Source organism: Pseudophryne corroboree, unplaced genomic scaffold, assembly GCF_028390025.1.
Source record: "Pseudophryne corroboree isolate aPseCor3 unplaced genomic scaffold, aPseCor3.hap2 scaffold_868, whole genome shotgun sequence".
NCBI classification, from domain to species: Eukaryota; Metazoa; Chordata; class Amphibia; order Anura; family Myobatrachidae; genus Pseudophryne; species Pseudophryne corroboree.
Window position 1 is genome coordinate 136,941 of NW_026970447.1, and position 16,667 is coordinate 153,607.

General features: G+C 48.0%; 1 protein-coding gene and 1 long non-coding RNA gene across 3 annotated transcripts in view; one reads left to right on the top strand and one right to left on the bottom strand.

Moving 5' to 3' along the window:
* Nucleotides 1–47: 47 nt before the first annotated feature.
* On the bottom strand, nt 48–5,137 carry LOC135043503 (uncharacterized). The gene is made up of 3 exons (XR_010236352.1): nt 5,055–5,137; nt 3,930–3,961; nt 48–126 (listed from the first exon to the last, which is right to left on the bottom strand). It is a non-coding gene; the product is annotated as an uncharacterized LOC135043503 (long non-coding RNA).
* Nucleotides 5,138–5,342: 205 nt separating this feature from the next.
* The window catches only part of LOC135043502 (zinc finger protein OZF-like), a 31,893-nt gene continuing 20,568 nt past the window's right edge, over nt 5,343–16,667 (top strand). For both annotated transcript variants that reach the window (XM_063955125.1, XM_063955126.1), the window contains exon 1: nt 5,343–5,423. The gene's annotated coding sequence lies outside the window, so the exon portion shown is untranslated. The remainder of the gene's footprint in view (nt 5,424–16,667) is intronic.

Sequence of the window (16,667 nt, forward strand, 5' to 3'; positions counted from 1 at the left end):
CCCCATACCTGCTCTCCCCTGTACAATACATGACAGTCTCCTCTTACCCAGTGATGTGAGGGGCCGGTGATTCTCCATCATCACGTCCTTGTACAGACCCCTGTGTTCCTCTATATACTCCCCCTCCTGCATGGAGACATAGACAGTGACATCCTGATACCTTATAGACACCAGACACACACAGTGATACAGTCATCACCCAGACACATCCCCTGGTGTTACTGTATAATGTCCCATTCCCAGCAGTCACCTCTCCAGTCATCACCCAGACACATCCCCCGGTGTTACTGTATAATGCCCCATTCCCAGCAGTCACCTCTTCAGTCGTCACCCAGACACATCCCCTGGTGTTACTGTATAATGTCCCATTCCCAGCAGTCACCTCTCCAGTCATCACCCAGACACGTCCCCCGGTGTTACTGTATAATGCTCCATTCCCAGCAGTCACCTCTCCAGTCATCACCCAGACACATCCCCTGGTGTTACTGTATAATGTCCCATTCCCAGCAGTCACCTCTCCAGTCATCACCCAGACACGTCCCCTGGTGTTACTGTATAATGTCCCATTCCCAGCAGTCACCTCTCCAGTCATCACCCGGACACATCCCCTGGTGTTACTGTATAATGTCCCATTCCCAGCAGTCATCACCCGGACACATCCCCTGGTGTTACTGTATAATGTCCCTTTTCCAGCAGTCACCTCTCCAGTCATCACCCAGACACATCCCCTGGTGTTACTGTATAATGCTCCATTCCCAGCAGTCACCTCTCCAGTCATCACCCAGACACATCCCCTGGTGTTACTGTATAATGTCCCATTCCCAGCAGTCACCTCTCCAGTCATCACCCAGACACGTCCCCTGGTGTTACTGTATAATGCCCCATTCCCAGCAGTCACCTCTCCAGTCATCACCCAGACACATCCCCTGGTGTTACTGTATAATGTCCCATTCCCAGCAGTCACCTCTCCAGTCATCACCCAGAGACATCCCCCGGTGTTACTGTATAATGCCCCATTCCCGGCAGTCACCTCTCCAGTCATCACCCAGACACATCCCCTGGTGTTACTGTATAATGTACCATTCCCAGCAGTCACCACTCCACTCATCACCCAGACACATCCCCTGGTGTTACTGTATAATGTACCATTCCCAGCAATCACCTCTCCAGTCATCACCCAGACACATCCCCTGGTGTTACTGTATAATGTCCCATTCCCAGCAGTCACCTCTCCAGTCATCACCCAGACACATCCCCTGGTGTTACTGTATAATGTCCCATTCCCGGCAGTCACCTCTCCAGTCCTCACCCAGACACATCAAACGGTGTTATTGTATAATGTCCCATTCCCAGCAGTCACCTCTCCAGTCCTCACCCAGACACATCAAACGGTGTTATTGTATAATGTCCCATTCCCAGCAGTCACCTCTCCAGTCCTCACCCAGACACATCCCCAGTGCTACTGTACTCCCAAGTCTCCTCAGACCCCAGTCATGTCCCTGTATTATTACTATAGATATAAGTGACGTTATTGTGACGCTCCCAGATCCCCTCTCCTCCCCAGTCATGTCCCTGTATTATTACTATAGATATAAGTGATATCACTGTGACACTCCCGGTCCCCTCACCTCCCCAGTCATGTCCCTGTATTATTACTGTAGTACTCTAGTGAACTGAAGGCCTTGGGACACTATGAGGGGGCAAATCAATTAATGAATGTGTAGATCTATAAGGTAATAGATATGCTGCCAACTGATGTATACCATATATGTGATAATAACTTGGATCTTTCTAGTGATCCAATAATGTATAGTGTTTATGCATGTTATTATTCTGTGCCTGCTGAAGGTGAGGGGACTCTGGTTAGCGCGCAGTGCGCGGGGGAGATCGTGGAGAAGCTTCCAGAGGTCCCGTGTGCTGAGAGAGGTCACTGGGCGCGTGTAGCGGCGGTTTTGTTGGTGGGCTGACTAAGGGGAGAGAAAAAGGCTGGCGGCTGAGACAAGGGAGATTACAGGAAGGCGGTTCCCTGAGAGTGAGAGAGCCCCTGTGGGGGAAAGGAATTGGATGTCTCCCGCTGCGGGTGAGAAGCGCTGTGTTAATTTCCCCTGGTGGACGCCGAGCAGGGACGTCCCGGTGCCTGGCTGTCAGGGAGAGTGCTGGGAGGCGGAGCGCTGGCGGGGCAGGCTGGTACATGGGAGGAGACCGTAGTGCAGGCAGCAGCTACCAGGAGTCCAGCAGTAGCAGACAGTTCCCCCCCCTCCCCCCGAGGCAGAGCTGTGCCCCTCATCCCATCCAACCCGCAGGAAGACAGGAAGAGCCCGGTTGTTGGTGGAGGCGGAGTCGGGGGGAGGTCCAGACCGGGCACACTATCATTGTAAGTCCCCATATAAATACTGCTAATCTGCATACTCCCCTATCATCCTTTAACTATTAAAGTACCAGCCCCCAGCACAGTAGCACAGGGACCAGCAGCATCGGTGGATCTGAGGAGTATAAATAGCACCTCTAGAGACTCCATATCCATTAGATAATGACCAGCCGGGTACCAGTCATAAAGAGTGCGGTGGTGTATAATGATGAAAGCAGCTCGGAGAGGGCGCAGGGTCACCTAAACTTGGAAATTATACACTAGGAAGACTAAGCACCCCTCACCTATCAGAGACAGGTGCCAATAACCAGGACTTCTGTATGTTCTGGAGCCACCCCCACGGATCTACAGTGGGGCTATGCTTATACTGGGACAGGTAACACAGATCATCACCCCGCTATATGTAACGAGTAGACCACGGGTGTCAGGGATTCCAGGGTGGAGAGCTCCACGTACTACCTTCCTGTTTCAGGTTGTCTAGGAGCGCTACAATTAGATCTTCCATGGAAACCATGCTATTCATTGCCGTGAAGTAGGGATTGCTCAACAATCGTGAGGACAATTGCTCCAAGTGGAGACCCATATAACCCAGAGTACTTCTTATACACAGACACGAAAGGGCCGCAACCGTGCACGATTATAGTAAGAGAACCCGGGTGGTTTTTCAAACGCAGCCCCACAACTTTCTTATGGAGTCGTATGTTCTGTATTGCATGTATTACCTTATGTATAGGTGGGGTATATTATTATGTATAGGTGGGGTATATTATTGTGTATAGGTGGGGTATATTATTATGTATAGGTGGGGTATATTATTATGTATAGGAGGGGTATATTATTATGTATAGGAGGGGTATATTATTATGTATAGGAGGGGTATATTATTATGTATAGGTGGGGTATATTATTATGTATAGGTGGGGTATATTATTATGTGTAGGTGGGGTATATTATTATGTGTAGGTGGGGTATATTATTATGTATAGGTGGGATATATTATTATGTACAGGTGGGGTATATTATTATGTACAGGTGGGGTATATTATTATGTACAGGTGGAGTATATTATTATGTACAGGTGGGGTATATTATTATGTATAGGTGGGGTATATTATTATGTATAGGTGGGGTATATAATTATGTATAGGTGGATATATTATTATGTATAGGTGGGGTATATTATTATGTATAGGTGGGGTATATTATTATGTATAGGTGGGGTATATTATGTATAGGTGGGGTATATTATTATGTATAGGTGGGGTATATTATTATGTATAGGTGGGGTATATTATTATGTATCGGTGGGGTATATTATTATGTATAGGTGGGGTATATTATTATGTATAGGTGGGGTATATTATTATGTATAGGAGGGGTATATTATTATGTATAGGTGGGGTATATTATTATGTATAGGTGGAGTATATTATGTACAGGTGGGGTATATTATTTTGTATAGGCGGGATATATTAGTAGAACGGTTCATGGTTTGAGTATTATATGATATAACTGTATAAGGTGGCCTATAACTTCTTACATATAAAACTAGTATACTTACCGGTGGAACTGTCTCCGTATCTGTGGAAGAGCCTGAAATCACAAAGGAAAGGTACGATAGGTAAATGTGCATAGTCCTATATGCTTACATCACATACTAATGTCATAGGCGACCACTACAGGGGTAGGGTATTTCTTAAGCGATAAGAGTATTGGGCTCTAGATAGCTTGGGTGGAGACACATTGCACATATACACTGTACCCCCAGGTAAAAGAGGGGTTACCTTACTATAGATATGTGATGTCACTGTGACACTCCCAGTTCCCCTCACCTCCCCAGTCATGTCCCTGTATTATTACTATAGATATGTGATGTCACTGTATAATAATAACAACAACAACAACAACAGGACACCTTAGGCTGCTCCCCCTGTATAATAATAATAATAACAACAGGACACCACAGGCTGCTCCCTCTGTATAATAATAACAGGACACCACAGGCCGCTCCCTCTGTATAATAATAACAGGACACCACAGGCCGCTCCCTCTGTATAATAATAACAGGGCACCACATGCTGCTCCCCCTGTATAATAATAATAATAATAATAACAACAACAACAGGACACCTTAGGACGCTCCCCCTGTATAATAATAATAACAACAGGACACCACAGGCTGCTCCCCCTGTATAGTAATAATAACAGGACACCACAGGCTGCTCCCCCTGTATAATAATAATAACAACAGGACACCACAGGCTGCTCCCCTGTATAGTAATAATAACAGGACACCACAGGCTGCTCCCCCTGTATAGTAATAACAACAGGACACCACAGGCTGCTCCCCCTGTATAGTAATAACAACAGGACACCACAGGCTGCTCCCCCTGTATAATAATAAAAACAGGACACCACAGGCTGCTCCACTGTATAGTAATAATAACAGGACACCACAGGCTGCTCCCCCTGTATAGTAATAATAACAGGACACCACAGGCTGCTCCCCCTGTATAATAATAATATTAGGACACCACAGGCTGCTCCCCTGTATAATAATAATATTAAGACACCACAGGCTGCTCTCCTGTATAATAATAACAGGACACCACAGGCTGCTCCCCCAGTATAATAATAATAACAGGACACCACAGGCTGCTCCCCCTGTATAGTAAGACGTCATTACCTGATCTCCACGGACACTGGGAGTCTGCAACAGTCGATGAAAACTCACTTCCTGTATGTGGACCGCACAATACGGAAGTAAGCTGGAACGCACAGTCCGGAAGTAGGGCATGATTGGCACAGGCTGCTTATTGGTTACTGGCCCCTCCCCTCCTTCAACCCGCCCACAGCCCCGCTCTCTGCTAATGAATATTACCATACATGTCCTCAGTGCAGGAGGCCGGCGGCCATTTTCTTGTAGACCAGTCCGGCAGCAGCAATAGGTTCCCTGGCCGTGTAGTGACGTCAGGAGCCGCGGCCATTTTCCCCTTGTCTGAGCTCCGCTTTCCTTCTATCATTCCCACAAGGCAGCAGGAGCAGAGAGCAGCAGGTAATGATATTATTATTATTATTATTCTATAGGCTGAGCAGCTCTGGTGTCAGGTTCTGTACTACAGGGGGAGCAGCCTCTGGTGCCTTGTTATAGTGCAGCTGGAGCAGCCTCTGGTGCTGCATTATCCCTGTACAGGTGGCTGACACTCTAGTGACCTATTGCTGTAATACAGGTGGCGCAGACCCCGCCGTTACCGTAATACAGGTGGCGCAGACCCTGCCGTTACCGTAATACAGGTTGCGCAGTCCCCTCCATTACCGTAATACAGGTGGCGCAGACCCCGCCGTTACCGTAATACAGCTGGCGCAGACCCTGCCGTTACCGTAATACAGGTGGCGCAGACCCCGCCGTTACCGTCATACAGGTGGCGCACACCCCGCCGTTACCATAATACAGGTGGCGCACACCCCGCCATTACCGTAATACAGGTGGCGCAGACCCCGCCGTTACCATAATACAGGTGGCGCACACCCCGCCGTTACCATAATACAGGTGGCGCACACCCCGCCATTACCGTAATACAGGTGGCGCACACCCCGCCATTACCTTAATACAGGTGGAGCAGACCCCGCCGTTACCGTAATACATGTGGTGCAGACCCCACCGTTACCGTAATACAGGTGGAGCAGCCCCCGCCGTTACCATGATACAGGTGGCGCAGACCTCGCCATTACCGTAATACAGGTGGAACAGACCCCGCCGTTACCGTAATACAGGTGGCGCACACCCCGCCGTTACCATAATACAGGTGGCGCACACCCCGCCATTACCGTAATACAGGTGGAGCAGACCCCGCCGTTACCGTAATACATGTGGTGCAGACCCCACCGTTACCGTAATACAGGTGGAGCAGACCCCGCCGTTACCATGATACAGGTGGCGCAGACCCCACCGTTACCGTAATACAGGTGGAGCAGACCCCGCCGTTACCATGATACAGGTGGCGCAGACCCTGCCGTTACTGTAATACAGGTGGCGCAGACCTCGCCGTTACCGTAATACAAGCGGCGCAGACCCCGCTGTTACCGTAATTCTATACACAGGACATTACAGCTGTTGTGTCCTGTGGCATTGTACTATACAGGGGGAGCGGCCTGTGTTGTCCTACTCTACAGGGGGAGGGGCCAGTGGTGTCTTGTTACTATTATTATATAGGGTGAGCTGCATGTATTGTCTTTCTATACAGAAAGAGTGGCCTGTGCTGTCATAATATACAGTGGTAGCATCCTGTGTTGTCATAATATACAGTGGTAGCTTCCTGTGTTGTCTTAGTATACAGGTAGAGCAGCCTGTGTTGTCATAATATACAGTGGTAGCAGCCTGTGTTGTCATAATATACAGGGGGAGTGGCCTGTGTTGTCATAATATACAGGGGTAGCATCCTGTGTTGTCATAATATACAGGGGAGCGGCCTGTGCTGTCATAATGGCCCTCATTCCGAGTTGTTCGCTCGGAGTTTTTCATCGCATCGCAGTGAAAATTCTCTAAGTGCGCATGCGCAATGTTCGCACTGCGACTGCGCCAAGTAACTTTACTATGAAGTTAGTACTTTTACTCACGGTGTTTTCATCGCTCCGGCGAACGTAGTGTGATTGACAGGAAATGGGTGTTACTGGGCGGAAACACGGCGTTTTAAGGGCGTGTGACTCAAAACGCTACCGTTTCCGGAAAAAACGCAGGCGTGTCTGGAGAAACGGTGGGAGTGCTTGGGCGAACGCTGGGTGTGTTTATGACGTCAGCCGGGACCGAAAAGCACTGAACTGATCGCACAGGCAGAGTAAGTCTGAAGCTACTCTAAAACTGCTAACTCGTTTGTGATCGCAATATTGCGCATACATCGGTCGCACATTTAAGAAGTTTAGATTCACTCCCAGTAGGCGGCGGCTTAGCGTGTGTAACTCTGCTATAATCGCCTTGCGAGCGAACAACTCGGAATGAGGGCCAATATACAGAGGGATCAGCCTGTGCTGTCATAGAATACAAGGGGAGCGGCCTGTGTTGTCATAATATACAGGGGTAGCATCCTGTGCTGTCATAATACACAGCGGGAGTGGCCTGTGTTGTCATAACATACAGGGGGAGTGGCCTGTGTTGTCATAACATACAGGGGGAGTGGCCTGTGTTGTCCTAATTTACAGGGAGAGCGGCCTGTGTTATCATAATATACAGGGGTAGCATCCTGTACTGTCATAGTATACAGGGAGAGCGGCCTGTGCTGTCATAATATACAGGGATAGCATCCTGTGCTGTCATAGTATACAGGGGGAGCGGCCTGTGCTGTCATAATATACAGGGGTAGCATCCTGTGCTGTAATAATATAAAGGAGGAGCATCCTGTACTGTCATAGTATACAGGGGGAGCGGCCTGTGCTGTCATAATATAAAGGAGGAGCATCCTGTACTGTCATAGTATACAGGGGGAGTGGCCTGTGTTGTCATAATATACAGTGGTAGCATCCTGTGCTGTCATAATATAAAGGAGGAGCATCCTGTACTGTCATAGTATACAGGGAGAGCGGCCTGTGTTGTCATAATATACAGGGGGAGCATCCTGTGTTGTCATAGTATACAGGGGGAGTGGCCTGTGTTGTCATAATATACAGGGGGAGCATCCTGTGTTGTCATAATATACAGGGGGAGCATCCTGTGTTGTCATCGTATTGAGGGAGAGTGGCCTGTGTTGTCATAATATACAGGGGTAGCAGATTATACTGTCATAGTATACAGGGTAGCATCCTGTGCTGTTATAGTATACAGGGGGTAGCATCCTGTGCTGTCATAGTATACAGGGGGAGCAGCCTGTGTTGTCATAATATACAGGGAGAGCGGCCTGTGTTGTCATAATATACAGGGGGAGCATCCTGTGTTGTCATAGTATACAGGGGGAGTGGCCTGTGTTGTCATAATATACAGGGGGAGCATCCTGTGTTGTCATAATATACAGGGGGTAGCATCCTGTGTTGTCATAATATACAGGGGGAGCATCCTGTGTTGTCATAATATACAGGGGGTAGCATCCTGTGTTGTCATAATATACAGGGGGAGCATCCTGTGTTGTCATAATATACAGGGGGTAGCATCCTGTGTTGTCATAATATACAGGGGTAGCATCCTGTGTTGTCATAATATACAGGGGGAGCATCCTGTGTTGTCATAATATACAGGGGGTAGCATCCTGTGTTGTCATAATATAAAGGAGGAGCATCCTGTACTGTCATAGTATACAGGGGGAGTGGCCTGTGTTGTCATAGTATACAGGGGGAGTGGCCTGTGTTGTCATAATATACAGGGGGAGCGGCCTGTGTTGTCATAATATACAGGGGGAGCATCCTGTGTTGTCATAATATACAGGGGGAGCATCCTGTGCTGTCATAATATACAGGGGGAGCATCCTGTATTGTCATAATATACAGGGGGAGCATCCTGTGTTGTCATAATATACAGGGCTAGCATCCTGTGCTGTCATAGTATACAGGGGGAGTGGCCTGTGTTTTCATAATATACAGGGCTAGCATCCTGTGCTGTCATAATATACAGGGGGAGCATCCTGTGTTGTCATAATATACAGGGCTAGCATCCTGTGCTGTCATAGTATACAGGGGGAGCGGCCTGTGTTGTCATAATATACAGGGGGAGCATCCTGTGTTGTCATAATATACAGGGGGTAGCATCCTGTGTTGTCATAATATAAAGGAGGAGCATCCTGTACTGTCATAGTATACAGGGGGAGTGGCCTGTGTTGTCATAGTATACAGGGGGAGTGGCCTGTGTTGTCATAATATACAGGGGGAGCATCCTGTGTTGTCATAATATACAGGGGGTAGCATCCTGTGTTGTCATAATATACAGGGGTAGCATCCTGTGCTGTCATAGTATACAGGAGGAGTGGCCTGTGTTGTCATAATATACAGGGGGAGCATCCTGTGCTGTTATAGTATACAGGCGGTAGCATCCTGTGCTGTCATAATATACAGGGGGAGCAGCCTGTGTTGTCATAATATACAGGGGTAGCATCCTGTGTTGTCATAATATACAGGGAGAGCAGCCTGTGTTGTCATAATATACAGGGGTAGCATCCTGTGTTGTCATAATATACAGGGGGAGCATCCTGTGTTGTCATAATATACAGGGAGAGCGGCCTGTGTTGTCATAATATACAGGGGTAGCATCCTGTGCTGTCATAATATACAGGAGGAGCGGCCTGTGTTGTCATAATATACAGGGGGAGCATCCTGTGTTGTCATAATATACAGGGGGAGCATCCTGTGCTGTCATAATATACAGGGGGAGCAGCCTGTGTTGTCATAATATACAGGGGTAGCATCCTGTGTTGTCATAATATACAGGGAGAGCAGCCTGTGTTGTCATAATATACAGGGGTAGCATCCTGTGTTGTCATAATATACAGGGAGAGCAGCCTGTGTTGTCATAATATACAGGGAGAGCAGCCTGTGCTGTCATAATATACAGGGGGAGCAGCCTGTGTTGTCATAATATACAGGGGTAGCATCCTGTGTTGTCATAATATACAGGGAGAGCAGCCTGTGTTGTCATAATATACAGGGAGAGCAGCCTGTGTTGTCATAATATACAGGGGGAGCATCCTGTGTTGTCATAATATACAGGGGGAGCATCCTGTGCTGTCATAATATACAGGGGGAGCAGCCTGTGTTGTCATAATATACAGGGGTAGCATCCTGTGTTGTCATAGTATACAGGGGTAGCATCCTGTGCTGTCATAATATACAGGGGGAGCATCCTGTGTTGTCATAATATACAGGGGGAGCATCCTGTGTTGTCATAATATACAGGGGGAGCATCCTGTGCTGTCATAATATACAGGGGGAGCAGCCTGTGTTGTCATAATATACAGGGGTAGCATCCTGTGTTGTCATAGTATACAGGGGTAGCATCCTGTGCTGTCATAATATACAGGGGGAGCATCCTGTGTTGTCATAATATACAGGGAGAGCAGCCTGTGTTGTCATAATATACAGGGGAAGCATCCTGTGCTGTCATAATATACAGGGGGAGCATCCTGTGTTGTCATAATATACAGGGGGAGCATCCTGTGTTGTCATAATATACAGGGGGAGCGGCCTGTGCTGTCATAATATACAGGGGTAGCATCCTGTGTTGTCATAGTATACAGGGGGAGCATCCTGTGCTGTCATAATATACAGGGGGAGCATCCTGTGTTGTCATAATATACAGGGGGAGCATCCTGTGTTGTCATAATATACAGGGGGAGCATCCTGTGTTGTCATAATATACAGGGGTAGCATCCTGTGTTGTCATAATATACAGGGAGAGCAGCCTGTGTTGTCATAATATACAGGGGGAGCATCCTGTGTTGTCATAATATACAGGGGGAACGGCCGGTGCTGTGATAATATACAGGGGGAGCATCCTGTGTTGTCATAATATACAGGGGGAGCATCCTGTGCTGTCATAATATACAGGGGGAGCATCCTGTGTTGTCATAATATACAGGGGGAGCATCCTGTGTTGTCATAATATACAGGGGGTAGCATCCTGTGTTGTCATAATATACAGGGGTAGCATCCTGTGTTGTCATAATATACAGGGGGAGCATCCTGTGTTGTCATAATATACAGGGGGAGCTGCCTGTGTTGTCATAATATACAGGGGTAGCATCCTGTGCTGTCATAATATACAGGGGGAGCATCCTGTGCTGTCATAGTATACAGGGGGAGCAGCCTGTGTTGTCATAGTATACAGGGGGAGTGGCCTGTGTTGTCATAGTATACAGGGGGAGTGGCCTGTGTTGTCATAATATACAGGGGGAGCGGCCTGTGTTGTCATAATATACAGGGGGAGCATCCTGTGTTGTCATAATATACAGGGGGAGCATCCTGTGCTGTCATAATATACAGGGGGAGCGGCCTGTGCTGTCATAATATACAGGGGGAGCATCCTGTGTTGTCATAATATACAGGGGGAGCATCCTGTGTTGTCATAATATACAGGGGTAGCATCCTGTGTTGTCATAATATACAGGGGGAGCATCCTGTGCTGTCATAATATACAGGGGGAGCAGCCTGTGTTGTCATAATATACAGGGGTAGCATCCTGTGTTGTCATAATATACAGGGAGAGCAGCCTGTGTTGTCATAATATACAGAGGGAGTGTCCTGTGTTGTCATAATATACAGGGGTAGCATCCTGTGTTGTCATAATATACAGGGGGAGCTGCCTGTGTTGTCATAATATACAGGGAGAGTGGCCTGTGCTGTCATAGTATACAGGAGGAGCGGCCTGTGCTGTCATAATATACAGGGGGAGCATCCTGTGTTGTCATAATATACAGGGAGAGCAGCCTGTGTTGTCATAATATACAGGGGGAGCATCCTGTGTTGTCATAATATACAGGGGGAGCATCCTGTGCTGTCATAATATACAGGGGGAGCAGCCTGTGTTGTCATAATATACAGGGGTAGCATCCTGTGTTGTCATAATATACAGGGAGAGCAGCCTGTGTTGTCATAATATACAGGGGGAGCATCCTGTGTTGTCATAGTATACAGGGGAAGCATCCTGTGCTGTCATAATATACAGGGGGAGCATCCTGTGTTGTCATAATATACAGGGGGAGCATCCTGTGTTGTCATAATATACAGGGGGAACGGCCGGTGCTGTGATAATATACAGGGGGAGCGGCCTGTGCTGTCATAATATACAGGGGGAGCATCCTGTGCTGTCATAATATACAGGGGGAGCATCCTGTGTTGTCATAATATACAGGGGGAGCATCCTGTGTTGTCATAGTATACAGGGGGAGCGGCCTGTGCTGTGATAATATACAGGGGGAGCATCCTGTGTTGTCATAATATACAGGGGGAGCGGCCTGTGTTGTCATAATATACAGGGGGAGCATCCTGTGTTGTCATAATATACAGGGGTAGCATCCTGTGCTGTCATAATATACAGGGGTAGCATCCTGTGCTGTCATAGTGTACAGGGGGAGCGGCATGTGTTGTCATAATATACAGGGGGAGCATCCTGTGTTGTCATAATATACAGGGGGAGCGGCCTGTGTTGTCATTGTATGCAGGGGGAGCGGCCTGTATTGTCATAATATACAGGGGTAGCATCCTGTGTTGTCATAGTATACAGGGGGAGCATCCTGTGTTGTCATAATATACAGGGGGAGCATCCTGTGTTGTCATAATATACAGGGGGAGCATCCTGTGCTGTCATAATATACAGGGGTAGCGGCCTGTGTTGTCATAATATACAGGGAGAGTGGCCTGTGCTGTCATAGTATACAGGAGGAGCGGCCTGTATTGTCATAATATACAGGGGTAGCATCCTGTGTTGTCATAGTATACAGGGGGAGCATCCTGTGCTGTCATAATATACAGGGGTAGCATCCTGTGTTGTCATAATATACAGGGGGAGCATCCTGTGTTGTCATAATATACAGGGGGGGCATCCTGTGCTGTCATAGTATACAGGGGGAGTGGCCTGTGTTGTCATAATATACAGGGGTAGCAGCCTGTGTTGTCATAATATACAGGGGGAGCATCCTGTGTTGTCATAATATACAGGGGTAGCATCCTGTGCTGTCATAGTATACAGGGGGAGTGGCCTGTGTTGTCATAATATACAGGGGTAGCGGCCTGTGTTGTCATAATATACAGGAGGAGCATCCTGTGTTGTCATAATATACAGGGGGAGCAGCCTGTGTTGTCATAATATACAGGGGGAGCATCCTGTGTTGTCATAATATACAGGGGGAGCGGCCTGTGTTGTCATAATATACAGGAGGAGCATCCTGTGTTGTCATAATATACAGGGGGAGCGGCCTGTGTTGTCATAATATACAGGAGGAGCATCCTGTGTTGTCATAATATACAGGGGGAGCAGCCTGTGTTGTCATAATATACAGGGGGAGCATCCTGTGTTGTCATAATATACAGGGGGAGCGGCCTGTGTTGTCATAATATACAGGGGTAGCATCCTGTGTTGTCATAATATACAGGGGGAGCATCCTGTGTTGTCATAGTATACAGGGGGAGTGGCCTGTGTTGTCATAATATACAGGGGGAGCGGCCTGTGTTGTTATAATATACAGGGATAGCATCCTGTGTTGTCATAATATACAGAGGGAGCGGCCTGTGTTGTCATAATATACAGGGGGAGCGGCCTGTGTTGTCATAATATACAGGGGTAGCATCCTGTGTTGTCATAATATACAGGGGGAGCGGCCTGTGTTGTCATAATATACAGGGGTAGCATCCTGTGTTGTCATAATATACAGGGGGAGCATCCTGTGTTGTCATAGTATACAGGGGGAGTGGCCTGTGTTGTCATAATATACAGGGGGAGCATCCTGTGCTGTCATAGTATACAGGGGGAGCGGCCTGTGTTGTCATAATATACAGGGGTAGCATCCTGTGTTGTCATAATATACAGGGGGAGCATCCTGTGTTGTCATAGTATACAGGGGGAGTGGCCTGTGTTGTCATAATATACAGGGGGAGCGGCCTGTGTTGTCATAGTATACAGGGGGAGCGGCCTGTGTTGTCATAATATACAGGGGGAGCATCCTGTGTTGTCATAGTATACAGGGGGAGTGGCCTGTGTTGTCATAATATACAGGGGGAGCATCCTGTGCTGTCATAGTATACAGGGGGAGCGGCCTGTGTTGTCATAATATACAGGAGGAGCATCCTGTGTTGTCATAATATACAGGGGGAGCAGCCTGTGTTGTCATAATATACAGGGGGAGCATCCTGTGTTGTCATAATATACAGGGGGAGCGGCCTGTGTTGTCATAATATACAGGAGGAGCATCCTGTGTTGTCATAATATACAGGGGGAGCGGCCTGTGTTGTCATAATATACAGGAGGAGCATCCTGTGTTGTCATAATATACAGGGGGAGCGGCCTGTGTTGTCATAATATACAGGGGTAGCATCCTGTGTTGTCATAATATACAGGGGGAGCATCCTGTGTTGTCATAGTATACAGGGGGAGTGGCCTGTGTTGTCATAATATACAGGGGGAGCGGCCTGTGTTGTTATAATATACAGGGATAGCATCCTGTGTTGTCATAATATACAGAGGGAGCGGCCTGTGTTGTCATAATATACAGGGGGAGCGGCCTGTGTTGTCATAATATACAGGGGTAGCATCCTGTGTTGTCATAATATACAGGGGGAGCGGCCTGTGTTGTCATAATATACAGGGGTAGCATCCTGTGTTGTCATAATATACAGGGGGAGCATCCTGTGTTGTCATAGTATACAGGGGGAGTGGCCTGTGTTGTCATAATATACAGGGGGAGCATCCTGTGCTGTCATAGTATACAGGGGGAGCGGCCTGTGTTGTCATAATATACAGGGGTAGCATCCTGTGTTGTCATAATATACAGGGGGAGCATCCTGTGTTGTCATAGTATACAGGGGGAGTGGCCTGTGTTGTCATAATATACAGGGGGAGCGGCCTGTGTTGTCATAGTATACAGGGGGAGCGGCCTGTGTTGTCATAATATACAGGGGGAGCATCCTGTGTTGTCATAGTATACAGGGGGAGTGGCCTGTGTTGTCATAATATACAGGGGGAGCATCCTGTGCTGTCATAGTATACAGGGGGAGCGGCCTGTGTTGTCATAATATACAGGGGGAGCATCCTGTGTTGTCATAGTATACAGGGGGAGTGGCCTGTGTTGTCATAATATACAGGGGGAGCATCCTGTGCTGTCATTGTTAGTTAGGACTTCGTGGGGCTATGGGGTGGGAGTAGGAACCAACTCTAGAAGTTAATGGCTCTCTACTCCGCTGACAGGACACTGAGCTCCTGAGGGTGCTGATCACAAGCCCACAAGGCGACAGCTGTCTCCCGAAGCACGGCCGCCACCCCCTAACAGAGCCAGAAGAAAGAAGAGTGGTGATTATAGCGCCGGCGGCCCGGTTAGCGGGTCACCAGCGGGTATGGCGGCACAAGCGTGGGAGCGCAGCTCTTACAGGCTGTGCTCCAGGAAGGCTCAGCAACACACAGTGTAGGGACTTTGAGGAGCGTCCTGAGCCAGCACCGGATAAACCCTACACTGGTCACGCAGCTAACAGGGGCTAATCCTCCTGTTATCACTAAAATCCTCAGGCCAGTATAAACAATTAGTGCGGGAAGACGCGCCATTACACAGGGGGCGGGGCTTTTCAGAGCACTCACCAGCGCCATTTTCTCCCTGCAGATCACAGGAAGAGACGCTGACAGGGAGCGCTGCCCTCCACATAACTCCAGCATACCTCTGCGGTACCGGGGGAGTGAGGGGGGGGGGGGGAGTGTATAATAACTGCCTACAGGGGCGCTGTGTGGCTGGCTCCTTATTCTCTGTGACTCTCTGAAGGTACTCTGGGGGAAACTGTGTCTGACGTGTGTGTGTGTGTGTGTGTGTGTAAGTGTGTGTGTGTGTGTGTGTGTGTATATCCACATTACCATGTCTAAGGACTCTGTGTCCTGTGCTGCAGAGTGTGTATCTTCTCCTGAGGAGTCTATTCCATGTACTCAGGACTGCAATGTGCTGTCTCACCTTTCTGACTCCAAACCCCCATGGGTGGATTCTTTAAGGGGAATGATATCCCAGATTTCAACAAGGATGTCACATACTGAGAAAGAGACGCAGGTTTTGAGACAATCTGTAGTGGGTTTGAAGTATTCAGCTCTCACTACATACCCACAAAAACGTACACTTGCCCAGATAATGCAAGCTGACACTGATACCGACTCTGATACAGGGGACGGTGATGGGGATATGCAGGGGGGGATGCATCCATTGCTAAAGGGGTGCAGCTAATGATTGAAGCCATTACGGACATTTTACATATTACTGAGAAGGTTCCTGAGCAGGTAGAGGAATCTTATTTTACAGAAAGTAAGAAATCCTCGCTTACCTTCCTGGCTTCTAAGGAGTTAACTTCTTTGTTTGAAAAATCCTGGGAAAAAAACAGAGAAAAAAATCCAGATCCCCAAAAGGGTTCTCATTGCTTTCCCTTCCCCTGAAGAGGATAGGAAGAAGTGGGAAAACCCACCTATAGTAGACGCTTCTGTATCTAGGCTGTCTAAAAAGGTGGTTTTACCTGTCCCTGGTTCAACCACTTTAAAAGAGCAGGCTGATCGCAAGATTGAGACTACGCTCAAATCAATATACACTGCTACAGGCGTGGCTTTAAGGCCCACTATTACTTGTGCGTGGATTTCTAAAGCCACAGTAAA